We start from the raw sequence: 15,987 nt of genomic DNA, 5'->3' as shown, positions 1-15,987 counted from the left end.
GTTAAAGTGCCAAAACCCTAGTTTGCCTTGCTGCTAAGAGAATTTCAAATATGCTTCAGATATAAAGATACCTCTAGATTTCTGAAAATCTGACTGGGAGCCCATCTCTGGCTCCAACACATCTATAAACTCATCTTATTCCTCTCCTTTCTTGTACCCAATTTACTAGCAAACATTCCATACTTGCACTACCCTTCTCAGCATCCTTAACAGCACTTACCAATACTAATTACCCTTCACATATCCCTTCTCCTGTGAAGGGAATCGGGATTATTATCCCCTCTGAAGTAAATACAGATTACTAACTCCTCTTTCCAGTCTGAGGAGATACAGAAGGGGCCCTGAAGTGGCCTGCACACCACAAAGTACAGAGGAATACTGAAGCACAGACCAAGCTCTCCATCCTGTGACAATCCAAACCTCACCCCTCTATTTGCAAACGATACCCTCAGCCCAATTGTTCCCCTCTGCTGGCTGATGATCAAATATTTAATGCATGCCATAAAATGAGAGTATGAACTCGGCAGCAGTGCCTCCTATTTGTCATGCCCCATTACTCAGACAGGGTGGTAACGTGCCCACGTGACAGTTTTCAATTTTATTATAGTCTCTATTTGCTCACTCACTTAAGATGTTTAAAGAAGAGTTGTATGGATTATCAGGCAGTCTGAAAAGTTCAGTTCAGAGCTCTTCAAACATATTCATTTTCATCTTATTAGCACAAGTAAAGTAAAAGCCTTAGGCAGGTAATTTACCATCCAGTTCATCCAAAGGGACTTCTAAAGGAAAAGTCAACCTTTGTAAATTGTTGGTGATAATCTCCAAATTGATCATTAATTATCAGCTGCTCCTAAGCGTTTCTTCCATCAGCAGCACTGTGAAAATAATAGATTTCTCAGGAAATCTGCCATTGTTGTCACTGCCACCTGTGCAAGCAGCCCTGATTAAACCCAGCAAAGTTCCAGGGCAGGCAGCTGCCTTGCTAAGGGAATCCTGTCCAGCCACTGCATTTCCCAGGCAGCTTAAAAATGAGTTATCCACCAAAAGAAAGCATTTCTTACTAATGTTATATTTCACATTCTTTACCTTCCCCTGTATAGTAGCAGCCACAATTAATTTGAAGCCATTCAACTGTGCTTAACAAAGAGCACATTGTTTGGTACTGTCAAAGCCAAGCTGACACACACAAACTTCACCCTTCTTCCTCTGCAACTCAATGCTTACAGTCCAACAGTAAAAACTTGGAAAGATCACTCCAGACTTTGTCTGTGAAAATGAACTCTGGAGCAGACCAAGGGTTCACCATTCAGGTCCTCGTCACACAGGATCAGAGCAGGATTCTTCTTTTTTGTTTGCATGTCAAAATCCAATTCAGAAAATATTCTGACAGCTGCTCTCCAGAGTTGCTGAGTACACACACTAAACAGAGTTCTCAGAATTTTGGGAAATACTGTGGCCAGAGTACAACACCTGACATTCCACTAATTAAGTTGATCATTCCACTGATTAAGCTCCTAATTTAATCCCCTTCAATGGACAGCCCCAGCTGACTTTGCCGCAGCAGCCATGGATGTCACACACCCATCATCACCTTTAGTAGGACCAAACACACCTGGCACACCCCTTTAAAATCCACCAGGATCCCAGAGAGGAGCACAAGAAACTGCCAGTCCGACACCATTTAATGGTGGATTGTCATATCACAGTGAAAAGGAAGCAAAGAATTGATATTAGAGGGAAGATAAAGGCGGGTAATGAAATTTTTTAGAGACAGAGTATCTGGAGATAGTATCCAGAAAAGGCTTCATGGTTATAAAGCACGAAGTTTACTTTAGCTTGAAGATGGTCTACAGGTAAAAACACCCTGAACCAGGTAAAAATACCACCTGAACCAGGTGACTTGTTACCTCCATGGGCTGTAAGTATAACAGAGCAGCAGCTGAAGCCTTTCACCCCTGAGGATGGCATTTCCATCAGCACTGCAGCACAATCTCTCTGGTTATGCACAAACTGAGATGCAGGCTAGCTCCACAGCTGGACAACCACATCATCCTGAACACACACACACACACACACACACAGAGTAAAAGAGTTCTGCTCTTTTACTGCTCACTGGATTCATGACCCCTGTGCATTGGCAGCAACTCCACACCAAGTCCTGATAATTCCAAATGCAGTGGGATTACAGTCATAAAGATGGAAAAACACAACAGTGCCACAGCTGAAAGAAGAACCACCCCTTAAAGATAGTTTTGCTCAGATGCTCTCAAATTCAAATAATTTGGGTTTACAGTTGCAGCCCGGGAGCCTTTAAATAATAGATATGAAATTTCCAGTTCAAAGGGCAGGAAGGCTGAAATGGAACAGAACCTTAACGAGAGATGAGACACAAATCTGGCAAAAAAGAAGGGAATAGACTTGAGTTTCTATCAGTGAGATGGTGCCAAGGAATGGGCTGCTCTTAGGAGCTTGGGCTATAAATACTTTAATATTGAGTAAGGAAAACCAAGGAATCCATCCAAAATATTCCATCCAAACTACTGAGGTGTGCTTCTGTTCTGGACAGGGGGAATTCAAATGGCACCACCTCAGTGAACAGCCCTGAGCACTGAGCACTGCCTCTCATACCCTGGCTTAAACTTCCAGGACTGAAAATAAAAATAAAAAAAACCAAACCCACACTCACAAGTGCAAGCAAAACACAGTTTAAGGAGAGAAAAGAAATGCTGTGATGTGATTTACAGGTAATTCTTTCCAGGAGAAGTACACTAAGACTCTCAATGTATGTTTAATATTGGAAACAAGATTTGTCATCAGCAAACAATTTAATAATCCAGTTACACGAGCAGTAACAATTCCTGGGCTGGTAATGAACACTAAGATATCAAAGTTGTCATCTCTCAAACAGAATCTTGGATGATTTCTGTACATGAGCAGCCCTGATTAATTCAATTGTGCCCTCGGTGTGTTTAGTGCCAGTCTAGGTATGGGAGAAGGGAGTCTTGCAAAGGTCTCTCTGAGGATTGAGTGAGCTTTGAAATTCTAACTTGGGCCACGTTATATGAAATAGAATCCAGCTCACTTGCCAGGAAGCAATAAAAGAGAACTCAGTGAGCCTGCTCATGTGAATACATCTTAGCAGAATCAGGGCCCACTCGAGCCACAAGGGAGGAGAAACTTAAATAAAGCATTTCAGTATAAGCATTCTTTCAGCAGCTCTTAGTCTGTATTAGCAGCTAACATCTGAAGAAAGGAAAGGTTTGCTGCTTGGCAATGGTGTGGTGTTAATGTAACACAATCTGTTAAATGAAAAAGCAAAATTAATTCCAATTTGGTGTCTTCACATTTCACACTCCAGAGACTCTCATGGACTGAATGAAAGACAAGAAGGGGAAAAGAAAATTTAGTGATTTAAAAAAAAAATGTAATTGTCTCTTTCTTTGCATTTCACCCAATTAAGCCAAGAGGCAATCTGAGGAGAAAATAAGAAAGGTCTCTGATTTTTATAGGTATTTCTCCCCATGTGGCCCGAGAAAAGTCTGCCTGTGTCCATCTCTCCCTGCCCACTCCCCCTCTTCCCCCTGTCCTCCCCACAATTCCCATGTTTAGCTTTACTCCATCCTCACAGCAAGCAATGGATTAAGCAGAATTACTCACTGCTATGCCAATTAGGGGTGAATTAATTACAATTTTGCCTCCTGTCCCTCAAAAGTTGCAAGCTTGTCCACCAAGCTCAATGTGAAGGCAGGGAAGGGAAGAGCTCAAACAATCCAGAGTCTGCAGAGACCAACTCTTCCTCCTGAGCAGAAACCCAGCTTTTCCTCCTGAGCAGAAACCCAGCTTTTCCTCCTGAATAGAAACCCAGCTTTTCCTCCTGAGCAGAAACCCAGCTTTTCCTCCTGAATAGAAACCCAGCTTTTCCTCCTGAGCAGAAACCCAGCTTTTCCTCCTGAGCAGAAACCCAGCTTTTCCTCCTGAATAGAAACCCAGCTTTTCCTGCTGACCCATTCACGCCTCTCTCTGCCCTGGGGAAATGGATGTGAGCTCTTCTCTCCAGGCAAAGCACAGCTGGGACTCCAACTCCCAGGACTGGAAGGGGGCACCAGTAATTTTTCCTGTTTTTCAGTGGCATTGTGCAAGTTAATCCCTTAATATTTGCAAAGCACGCGGGGCACAGCAGAAGCACAAAGCGTCACCATCACCAGAATAAACTGGGGCATGTTCCACCAGGCTGCTCCCAGTGAAGCCTCCCTGCATCTCCATTCAGGACATTGCTGGTTTCCAGAGTTACATGCACACACTGTCCAAACCAAAAATCTACAAGGCCACACAAGGCCTCTCTTCCTCAGCAGCCCGTTTTTCCCTTATTTATTTTTTTCTGAAAAAACACTTCCCCATCCCACCCAGCAGCCACATTCACTTCCAGGCTAATTACACACTGCAGGACAAGCAGCACCAGGCTGATGATGGCTTACAGAGGCAAGGGAAGGCCTAGGCAAATAAACGGGAACGTTTCCCTTGGTCTCTCACTGTTTTCCACTTGGTGATGGATGTCAAAACCTGTACAGCCATACACCTTAAAAAGACTAAAACGATCTTTGTTTCCCTTTTCTCTCTCATTTCTGCTATCCCTCTGTACCTCCAGCAGCACCCTGCAAAGATCCCAGCACTTCCAGCTGCCGCTGATGCCAACAGAAACTCCGGGCATTTAATTCTGAGCTTTACAACATAAATTACTAATATCTCCTTTTGAATGATCTGTGGTGATTTTCTAGAGACCCACACCTTGTCAGTCCAACTGCTCTGCTGTGCCAGTCTGCTATGACCTGTGGCATTATAAAAGGACATTCCTGTGCAAACAGAACATGAACCCAAATATCACTACTGTCTTCACAGAATAAATGTAATGCTGCACCTTTGGTCAGATCACTTCATAAAGTGGAAAAGGAGAAAAAGTGCCCCATGGACTTGATTATAACACATTTAGAGACTTTTTTTTAATATAATTGTTCTGAAATTGTGGTTTTTTAACACACCAAAAAGTGCCACTAATTACTCAAAGGAAAATACTTCAGTTGAGTTCTCTGCCATGATTTGTTCCAGTCCATTTTTCATGTCTCTATAGTTTGTATCATTATTGACACAGCCATGTGAGTAATAACATGTATCATGCCCCTGTCTGTACACAGCTCATATACAGAAGAATAGGGTAGTTCAGCCAAGTGAGTAATTATTAAGGGTATATTTTCAAAAAACAGAAATCAATTGCACATCACAGCCACTGACTGGGGTCATTCATTACATCTCTGCTGTAGATCCTGCTCTGCTTTATAGAGACATGTCATTACCAAGAGGCAGTAAGGAAACACTGCACAAGTTTTAGCTCTCCGAATGACAAATATGTTAGTGTTTCACAGTGTACAACAAAAATGATGAAAAAAGTCACACAGAAAAAGGAAGATGGAGCAAGCAGCAGTGCTGGTTAGCTGGTTCAGTGACATACTGTTCCAGTGGCACCCATTCCTCATGCAAACACTCCAACTAAACACTGAGAGATGCTGACCTCATTATCTGAACACCCCAAATGCAGATGAAGCACAGCTTTAGAACTGAAATACACACGAAGCAGGCATAAAATGTTCTCAAAGTAGGATAACAACACATTTTATACTAGGATGTTCAAGTGCGCTGGCCATAATGTGTTGCTTTAATTGTATACCCTTAGTAAACAAAAACAAAACAAACAAAAACAACAACAACAACAACAACAAAAAGGTCCAGGCAAAAAAAAAAACTTAAAAAAAAATCAAAAATTATTTCATACCTCTTGGTCAGCACAGCAGTTTAGCCTGCCCAGTTGCAGTGTGTGAAGTGACAGCATTAATCTCCTCTTGTTTACTTTTCTGAGTGCTTTACCTCAAGACTAGATATTGAGAGGAATGAGTCTATGGTCCTACCTGGGCATCCTTCAGTGACTGCAGTGCAGAACTTGTTAGGTGTTAACCATGTCCCATTCCTTACTCTGCAGCAGCAGCAATTACCTTTTTTATCTTTTAGGTAATATTGCCTACATTTCACAGGACAAAATAAAAATACGCCTTCTAATTCGGATTATTAGCAGGATGAAAGTGCATCCTGTTACCCACTGGATTAACAAGCAATAGGGATGCTAAAAAAACCTGAAAAACTCCACACCAAAAGAAGCACAAACAATGACAAAAAGACTAAACTATACTCAAATGGCCCCAAATCTATTCTTTAACTGATGTCATGTACACCCATTTCAGTGTTTCACAATTGCTTCTTCATTCCCCAGACATGAAGTCATTCCAAGGGGACTCCAAGCTATGCTGTATTTTCCACGTTTCACTTCAATAAAATATTACAAATACGTTACCATGTAGCTGGGATTTTTTTTCCTGCAATCATCATAACAAAGCAATGTTTTCATAATCCCACCACAAACCACATCTATTACCTCACACCAGAGCACAATGTTTTGGCCATGCAGTGCAAATAGTAGGAACAGGCTCACCATCATCTTCCAAAATAGCTCTTTGGACACATTTCCAAAAAACAGTAGCGACAAAAGCCCTGACACCTCATTCCTTCCCTCCACCCCACAGTGGATGGGGGAAGAGCATTGAAACAAGCACAGAAAGAAGCACAGAAACAAGCACTGCCCTCTGCCCCTCTGTGCTAGGAACAGGCTCTGATCACAGCCATCCACAGCTAAAAATCACTCTGCAGTCCACAGGAAACTTCCCTAAACCTGCAGAAACTGCATCCACCATTTCACCTGGGCACCCCAGAATGAGGTGTGAGAAGAGCAGACTGTTTAATCCTCCTGTCTCACACGGCTTAACCAAGTCATGGGGAGGGCTGGGGAAACACCTAAAATACACCAGAAACGTAAGCAGTGCCCCGTTTTAATGTGAAAACGACACTGAAAATTACAGCAGAAAAAATTGAAGATGAGGTGAAAATTCTTTTGCTCGTGGCCCGATGCTTTTAGCAAGCCCAAAACCTACAGAACTTCAAAGGAATCAAAGTCACTCAAAGCCTAACAGAGCTGGCCTTTATTTATGTGTTCAATCTACTCTATTCCCTCCCAGACTTTACCCAAAATGGTTTTCAAGCAACTTACTGTTAATAAGGATTAAACCTACTTAACTGAAGTATTTCCAGAGATCACATCACTATCAGGCCTGATTAACAGGTCTTGAAGTCTACAGCAGCGAGGCTGCACTCCTCACATATTCTAAATATGACTATATATTTGTATTCTGGATTCCTTCTCAGTGAGAACCAGCGCGTGCAAAATAAATTCCACAATCCCACATCTCGTATACAAAGGGCATCACACATATCCTGCGACTTAAGCTATTCTCCTGAAATTATCTTAGTCTCACACAGTCACACTTCAAATACCCCATATGTCCACTTTGGTTATCCCTCCTTTGAAAAGCTAATAAATGCGACACTGAGATGCAACTGCATTTCATCCTCCGGGAACAATTCTCCGCAGTACTTTGTGCCAGGGAAAGCATCGACAGGCGCGGCCAACAGCGCTCGCACTTTATCCTCTGCCGTCGGACGGGCCCAGTCCAAGGCCAGGGAAGGCAGCGAGAGCTGAGCGTTGTGTGCGGCGGGAGCTGGGCACAGCCCCACGGCGGCACATGGATGTGGGGCTTGTGCGGCGGCCGGGGCACAAGCGCAGCCCCTGTTCATTCACGCCACCAGGGAGAGGAAGGACAAACTGCCCGCGGGGCTCCCGCAGCCAGGAGAGCCATGGCAAACTGCCCCTGTTCTCCTCTCTGACACCGAAACCTGCAAACACCAAACACTCACCTGCTGCTCCCCCCAGGTGTTTCTACAATTAAAAACCACAACACAAGACCCACCCCTGGTGCTGCACGGAGCCTCCTATTCATCCTCATTGTTTCTCAAAGAACAAACAGGTAATCTGCACAATGGCTCTCAGTCACAATGCACTTGTCTTGCTTTGCTGAACTCTACCTGATACAGGGTTGAAAAACAGCAAACAGTTTATTTCAGGCACTCACTTGGATGTTTCACACAGACAAAAATAAGGAGAGGGGAAAATGAGCTCTTGTTTTTCCCTAAAACACCCATGGAAGGGGTATATTTCCAAAGACACTGCATGAACCAAACAATTAAAAACACTCACAAGTGCCCCATAATTCCAAAAGGAATCCCAAGTGCTTTGTATGGTTGGCTCACACGCAATGTTTTCCCAAACAATTTCTGATTTCTTCATGGAAATCATGCACTCTTCCTACACACACGCTCATGCCTTCCTCCCGCTTCTGGTGTTAGATGTGACACCAGGATCTCTGAGGGTGCAGATGCTGTGCTGTGGGAGATGAGGAACCCTGCTCACTGCTGGTAAGCTACAGGAAGGAAGCCCTGTGGGAAAGGCTCAGCTGGCAGGCACAAAGCAGGGCACGCAGCCAGAGAGGGGCTTGTACGTGGTCACCTCACGCATGGGACACTGATTGTTTGGGGACACGTGGGGACACCAGGTGACCCAAAAGCTGATGGGGTAAAAGGATGTGTGAACAGCAACACTGCAGTGCCAGGCAGCCAGAGAGAGCTTGCTTTGGGTTGAGTTTGGAACACAAAAAGGCTTGGTTTGTTGCAATAAATGATATTCTTTAAAGAATGAGGTCCATGTGTCTTTGCTCCCCATTTCTACATTATGCAGCCTTTTAAAGCCAGGCAACAACTTTTTCTGGAGACTTTCAAACCTGTACCTGTCCGGGGCTTCCTGGAAGGCACAGGATAAATGTAAACCTCCAAGGGATTCCCAATTCCTGCACTGCCACATCCCTGAGCTCACCTTGCCTTGCAGGCTGGAGCTGCACAGTCCAACACTGGCAGGCTGCCATCCCATTGCCATCTGGCACCCCGATATTGCAAACCCCACTTTATTTGGGATTATGGAAACGACAGGCCACAAGCAGGGTTGAGGTGCAACCATTAAACCTGGTCATTTGCACCCAGGTTTAATGCAGATGCAGCTGTAACCTGAAGGTAACACCAAAATCACCAGAGCATCCTCGTCTGAAAACCAGCCTCTCTCCATCTCAAGATTTCCACAGGTCAGAGGGCTAAACTTAGTGGGAAGCAGCAGTTTGCTTAAAACCAACACAACGAGACCAGAAAGAGACAACCAGAATTTCAGGGCTGCAAAAGAAACAAGAAATGAAAAAGAGAAGAAAAAAAAAAAAAAAAGAAGAGAAAGGGCAAGATATTTGCTCATCTCATATTTAGAGCATAGGGGAAACTTAGCCTTAACAGTGTAAATCAAATTAAACATTTCAGGGGTCTGGCTTTAAAAGCTGCCATTTTAATAAAAAGGGGGACAATTGGGAGGTTGTTTAAAAACTGTAGCTGCATTCTCCTACCCTCTGCCTCCTCCTTCTCCCAACCCTTCCTCCCACACCACCAACTGCCATCTCTAATTTACCTTGCCATGCAGTCACTCCAGAAATCCCTCCCAACCACAGAGGACTGGAGGAATCTACAGAAAACAAACTGACAATAAACACGACTATATTACCTAAAGGGAGGAGGGGAAGCAACGAAAATTACCAAACTGTTGACATTGGTCAGGAAAACTTTCCCCTCTAAAATTTCAAAGAGCGCGAAGGCTGAGCAGCAAAGGTCTCATTATGAATTCACTCAAAACTGGGGTGTTTTTTTTACAGAGCTCCTTCTCCCCATCCCTGAATACAGGAGCCCATTCTTGTGCAATCATTAGTGCCCAACAGGCTGCAGTTCCCCACTCCTGAAGAAACCCATTTTATGGCACACAACGTGAAGAGCTCTTCATCAGTCAGACGGTTGAACAGCTCCAGTGGAGCCGCTGCATGGTGACACTGTGGTGGCAGAACTGCCTTGCTTTCCATCCGGATCATCACTGCAAGGCCCTCAGAGCTCCCTTAAACCTGACACGTTTATTGTTTCAATCCCCACCTGGGAGAGTAACAGGACTTCTCCTAAAAACACAGAAAGCAAGTCTGACTGCAAGTGGGGAGAATGGGACAGGGAAGCAGCTGAGGAAGAGAAAGGATGGGTGTAATACAGAGAGAGGGCTGCAAGTCTATCTTCTTGCTGGGACTGAAAGCATCAATACTGTTAAGGATTATTTCACACACATTTTTTAAAAGAGTTGGATTGTTGCTGTCCACACAGCACGATTCAAGTAAAACTATGCAGAGGCTTTTGAGTTTCCAATATTATCATAATTTTATCCATAGAAATCCAACTTTATCTGTCTTTCAGCATCTCAGACCTTCTCCACAAAAAGCCAGGCTCAGGCTAATAAAATGCAATAGTTTAAAGCAGCACTGTCTTGAGACCATGTAACACACAGAAAATGAAATTTTTATTAAAATGAGGACATAAATATCAATCAGTCCTTTTATTCACCCTCCTGACGTCTTGGAAGCAAACAATCCAGCCCTCCCTATAAACCAGCAGTACATTAACTGAGGAAAGCACCCAGAAAATGATGAACTGACAGAAGCAGCTCTCCAGACACAGCAGCAAGGACCCCTCAGCCTGTCCCAAGGTGTCACCAGTGCAGGACTGACGTGACAGGGCAGCAAAGGCATGGCCAAACACAGGGGCCTGGGCACACACAGGAGCTGCCATTCTCGCCATCTTTTCCCAAACATGCACCTAAGGGAAAATACTATCAAAGCCCTTTCAAAGAAGGACTTTCAAGGAAGAAAAGGAAAGGAGAAACTGTTTTGTCCTGCATATTTTATGGACAATTGCTAACAAAGAGCAAAACCTCCACAGATTATTTGTTTTTCTCTTATGCTTATGGGTAAAACATGAACTGGTCAGAGTACCAAATTCCCACATACCCACATCTCCTAACTTTCAGAATTTATTTTATACAGCTATACATTTCATTAATAGGGTTTTACCAAAGGCTTTAGTCAGTCTCACTCATTCTCAAACTTTCAACAGACGAACTGGATCAAAATGATTGTATTATACTCCTGTAATTTATGGTATCAACTGTACTTTCCAGCACTGCACCACTAAAGGAAGCCCGTGGTCCTGGTTCAGAGCTGTAAATTCCGATCAAATGGGAAAGTGTTAAATTCAGAAGAGCTCTTGGTCCATTAACTTCCACGCTGATTTGACACGCTCTGCAGTGCTTGGGCAACAGACTCTGCCACACAACGTATTCCTGAGCAAACAGTGCTTTGTGTCATAAACCATCTGGGGTGTCAGCTCCAAGGGCCACTCATCCAGCCTCCTCTGATACGCTTGGAAAGGCTGGGGTGCAGAACACAAACTTCCCTTCACTGTAAAATACCTTTTGCAAGGGTAAGGTGGATGCTGCCATCAGAGGAACGACGGCACACACAGAATTTTGGCTCAAAGGGCGTTGTTTGCATTATTGCACCGAAGAAAACCACTGGACAAACAAGCTTTCTGAAACACTAAGGTGCCAGTGAAAGTGATACCCTTCATAATCTGGACAGCGCTCCCTTTCATATCAGAGCCTATAGCTGCAAAGCTGAGTGCCAAGCAGATGGTTGAAATCTGTTTTGTACAAGGAGTGTGTGCGCACACGCGTTTTTTTCAGATGGAGTTCTTTGTATTCATATTCAGGCCTAGGTTCCAGCCATCAAAACACTGGCACTGAAGCAATCATTAGCTGCACTTTAGACAACTGGCAACCAAGGTATTCACAGTTCTCCGCAAAATGTTCAGCTAATACCTCCCAGATGCATAACTAAGGCAAAAGATCATCTTCTTAAATTGGTATCAGTGCTCTGGATGGCCTTTTCAATAGACTGCACATGTATGTAAAAATCTATCGTATTTATCTCCTTTCTAAAATAATTCTCTGTTATGCTTTAAGTGTTTATAGCAGCTTTTCAAAACACAGGCTTCCACATCAAATTCTACCCAAATACAACAGCAGAAACTCCATTCATCTTGTTCTCATCTTTCTAAGAAACATCTAGCAGGAAATTCTGTAGGTAATTTTAAGACAAAGACTTTGTCTTTCTTATCTGATAACCATTTAGCTTATTTAAAAAGTAAACATCAGATAGGCTCTCCAGAGGAGTCAGTTCCAGACAAGATGAACCTGTTCCTGCTACCCTGCACAACTCATGCGCCTCACCTCAGTCCATCTCTAAGTGGGTTGCTTATTACCACAAACAGCAAAACCAGAAAAGCTTACCAGCATGGGGCTCTGCTGTCTGCCTGGGCTTCTCATGGAATCAGTGAACAGGTGACAATAATTTGCCTGGTGACAAATTAACAGAGGTCACACTTTGGAAAACTGGGGTTATCAAACAAATGTATATTTGGAAGAAGGCATTTTTGTGCAGCAGTCTCTCTGTGGGCCTTGCTGGCCACAACTGGGAATTAGTACCTTAGGAAACACACAGTTTCAAAACAAAGATTGATTTTCTGTGCAGTGCCAAGTCCACTAAGGGCCAGATGTTAGCTCTGGCAGAACTCAGGTAAATTTTCATCATGGCCATTCAGATCATTCTCATCTGCCAGGCATGCTTGTGGTTTAGGAGAAAAAGATAGTTAACCTGTCATCAAAGCACAGCAACAGGGAACTCCCAAGATCCCCCATTTGCTGAAGCTGCAGAAATGCCTCCTGATGCTTCAGAAACTTTGGTGTCACTGCAACCCATGGATGTTTGCTGCAGCTTAAGGAAAGTCAGGATTCTGCTCCTCAGGAGTCACATCTCCATGCCATCCTGGAGGACTGGGGTGAAGAACACCAGCCTTTCTCACGGAGTTCAGCAGGACATTAGTTAATTAATTAATTAACGTTTTTAGGACCTGACACTGAGCTCCAGTGCTGCTGAGCCCAAACACTCAGAATGAATGGGCACTTTTTAAAAGGATGCCTGGACTGGCCCTATCACAAAACAGGGCTTTGTGAGCACACTGCAGAAAAACTACAACTGAAGCACCACGGAACTGGCCTGATCATAATCCATTATCTTGAAAGTAATGTCACTCTATAAAAGCTCATCAAAGAGAATAACTTAACAGCTTAGTCATGATATTCAAAGGCAGCAGAGATCAAATCCACCCAGGACTACCTCGGTTTGTACCCATTTTCTCAACAGTGTGTAGGAAAGGATGCAGCACACAGCCTAGGTGTAAAGCTACCTGCAGACCTCAGCACTTCAGCTCTACTCTTACAGAGTCTGCACTTGGAAACAAGGGGAAAAACCCACAAAAACAGACTTGAACAACTTTTAACATGAATAAGAAAATAATTCCTTCCTTTTAATAACTCTGTATCACTTCCTTCATTTCAGATGTCATTTAAAAAGTGGATGTCAAGCGTTTGGGGAAGAATCACGGTGCATTTTGTGTTCTGCAGTGGGTTTTTTGCTTTTAGGCTGGTTTGCTCCCTGTGGCTGCCTACTTCCAGAGGAGTCTGTTCCTCACATCAATACTCTCCACGTGAACAATTTTTCCCTGCTCGCCTCATGCCTGGTCCTTAGGCTATAAAACCCATGACAGCTGTGGTACACACGGCTGAAGATGTTAACTGCTCCCCAGGACCAAAGTTTACCTGTTTGCATCACACACAGCTTCCCAAATTACCGCAAAATAATAATTACTGCATTTAGCAGGTACAGCTGCCCAACTCCAGCTATCCAAACCTGCCTCCAGGTAGGGAGCTGGTTCAGAAGCAACTCAGATAACTGGAGGGTCTACAAACAAACAGTGTTCCCTCCCAGCCCTCCACGATCCAACTGTGGCTGCAAACATTCCTTTAATTTATTTTATTAATTATACTCCACAGTCCCTATTTTACATACTTAAGCGATTTGAATACTATAGTTCATCTTGCTAGAATGAGACCTTTAGAAATTATAATTGGACAGGGAGAAGTCTGTAATTTGCAGTTCTCAGGCTCTCAAGAAGGGAAAAGGAGGGTGTCTCGAGGTTAAAAAACAGGGCTACCAGTCAGCATCACTACTTTTTAAACTCACACATGCAAAAGATTTTGTGACAGAATTCCTCAGTTTACTCATCTACAGGTTGAGGCTAATCCTGCCTCTCAATCTAAAAAGCACAGAAATCTTCATGATTTGTACATCAATGCTTACCAAATGCTCTGAATTCCTAATCAAAAGACTTTACAGGAAGAATGAATCTATTATTAATAATATCAGTACTTCTAACAGTAAAGCAACTTCTCCATACGTGCGTCAGGAAAAAAAAAAACAGAAAGAGAATACCCATACACATATATTGCTCAATTTATAAATTGTTAAGCATGGCTTCAGGACTGAAATCTCATTCATGAACCATGCTAGGGATCTCTTACCTACTCCCTGTTTCTGAATTTTCCCCATACAAAGACACATTTATATTACTCTAAGCTCTAAGCACAAAGGCTGCTCTGTGGAATGGAAAGAAACCTTCTTTTTTTGTGTTTGTACAGTGACAAGCATAATGGGGTCCTGATTCAGGATGCTTGCACTCTACAAAAACACACTAAATCAATGACACTAATACACATGAAGATTATCTATAAGAGATGCATGGCACACTGCAGAGGGGCACAGCATTTTCCCTATAATTTGCCTGGCATTTCATGCAGACGCCTAAAGCGCATTCCCGAGTCACACAATTCATTTCAGACTTTAGGCAAGAGCAGAAAAAGTGAGCAGAACTTACAAAACATAAGCAAAGGAGGAGAGCCTTCCACTGAGAAATTCTGCCAAATTCTAATCTCAGTTGTAAAACCAGAATCAGCCTGATCTTCATGGGGTTTTGACAAAGATGAGAACCAGTAGCCTTCTTTAAAACACACCATAAATTTTTACTTCAGTGTCCAAAACCCAAGAGCAAAAAACAAATCAAAGCCTGAACCTGAAGAGAGAAATGTATTTTCCGTGTTCCTGTTATATTCAAATTCAAAAGCCTAGATATTTTTAACAGACATGGAAAAAAAGAACTATTTGGCTTTACTCAGCAACTGCAGAAGGAAACTGTACCAAAAGAATAATGTTGCATGTTCTGTTTTCAGTTGATTTCATTTAGCCTTTCAGTTCTATTTCAGTTATGTTTCATTTAGCCTATTTTTTTTTAAATAATCATCATGTTTTGGTGATTCACATTTCACACCATCCCAGGAACAAGTCATGTAAATACAACACAGCAAAATGACCCAGTTTGTTAATAGACATGCAAAACGGGTAAGAACATCCTTCCCTCCGCCCTTTCCAACCATCACCTTCCCACACATCTCATGTCTATCCAAAAAAGCCTCTGCCCTGGTGAGGCCATGGTATCAAAACTTAGGGATAAAACCTGATGAACTGAAACCTCACTAATTCTTGGGAGAAGATGTTTTCAGTCCTGCTTCACAAAGTGAATGCAATGAGGACGCTAAGGGAATTCATCTGGAAGCAGAAGACCTCTCTGCAGCCTGACACAGCACTCAGAACCACAGCTCCCTCCCAGCACAAAGCTCTGCTCAAGGGCTTTAGTCCCAGCCCAGGCAGGCCAGCCCTGAAGGCCAGAGGACACCGCATGCTTCCTGCCCTTCATTACGCATTCTGTTAAATCAAGGAATACTTCCAAACGTATAAAAATGGCGTGCAGAGATGCGCTTGGGTCTTTCAGACTGCGATGGGTTTTACTGCATCCCACTGTGCTGCAGTGAAGTCCCTCCATGCCCCAGCAGACCCTCCCAACCACCGAGGGCAAACACAAACGTGCGCGGATGGGCGCACACGCCCCGACGTTCCGGGAGGCTCGCCGGTCAAAACGGCAAAAAATATCAGGTGAAATATTTCCATGTAACTACGGTGGGGAAAAAAGCAATAAAATCATTTAAAATTGTTTAGAATCATTCATATTTTCTTTAGTTTTGGTCTTCTTTGCTGGCAACGGTGAGTAAGTCCAGCTCGCTGTCAGACACAGCAACCTTGGCCA

At 43.3% G+C, this 15,987-nt stretch overlaps 1 protein-coding gene across 17 annotated transcripts in view; it reads right to left on the bottom strand.

Moving 5' to 3' along the window:
- SOX5 (SRY-box transcription factor 5) overlaps positions 1–15,987 on the bottom strand; it is a 597,965-nt gene that overhangs the window by 252,643 nt on the left and 329,335 nt on the right. Inside the window, exon 1 of one of the 17 annotated variants that reach the window (XM_058022198.1) lies at positions 12,242–12,265. The exons of the other annotated variants lie outside the window; for them this stretch is intronic. The gene's annotated coding sequence lies outside the window, so the exon portion shown is untranslated. Of the gene's footprint in view, positions 1–12,241; positions 12,266–15,987 lie in introns of those variants that run through there. 17 annotated transcript variants of the gene reach the window in all.

This window comes from Melospiza georgiana, chromosome 4 (assembly GCF_028018845.1).
Source record: "Melospiza georgiana isolate bMelGeo1 chromosome 4, bMelGeo1.pri, whole genome shotgun sequence".
NCBI lineage: Eukaryota > Metazoa > Chordata > Aves > Passeriformes > Passerellidae > Melospiza > Melospiza georgiana.
This window is presented reverse-complemented; position numbering and strand designations above follow the sequence as displayed.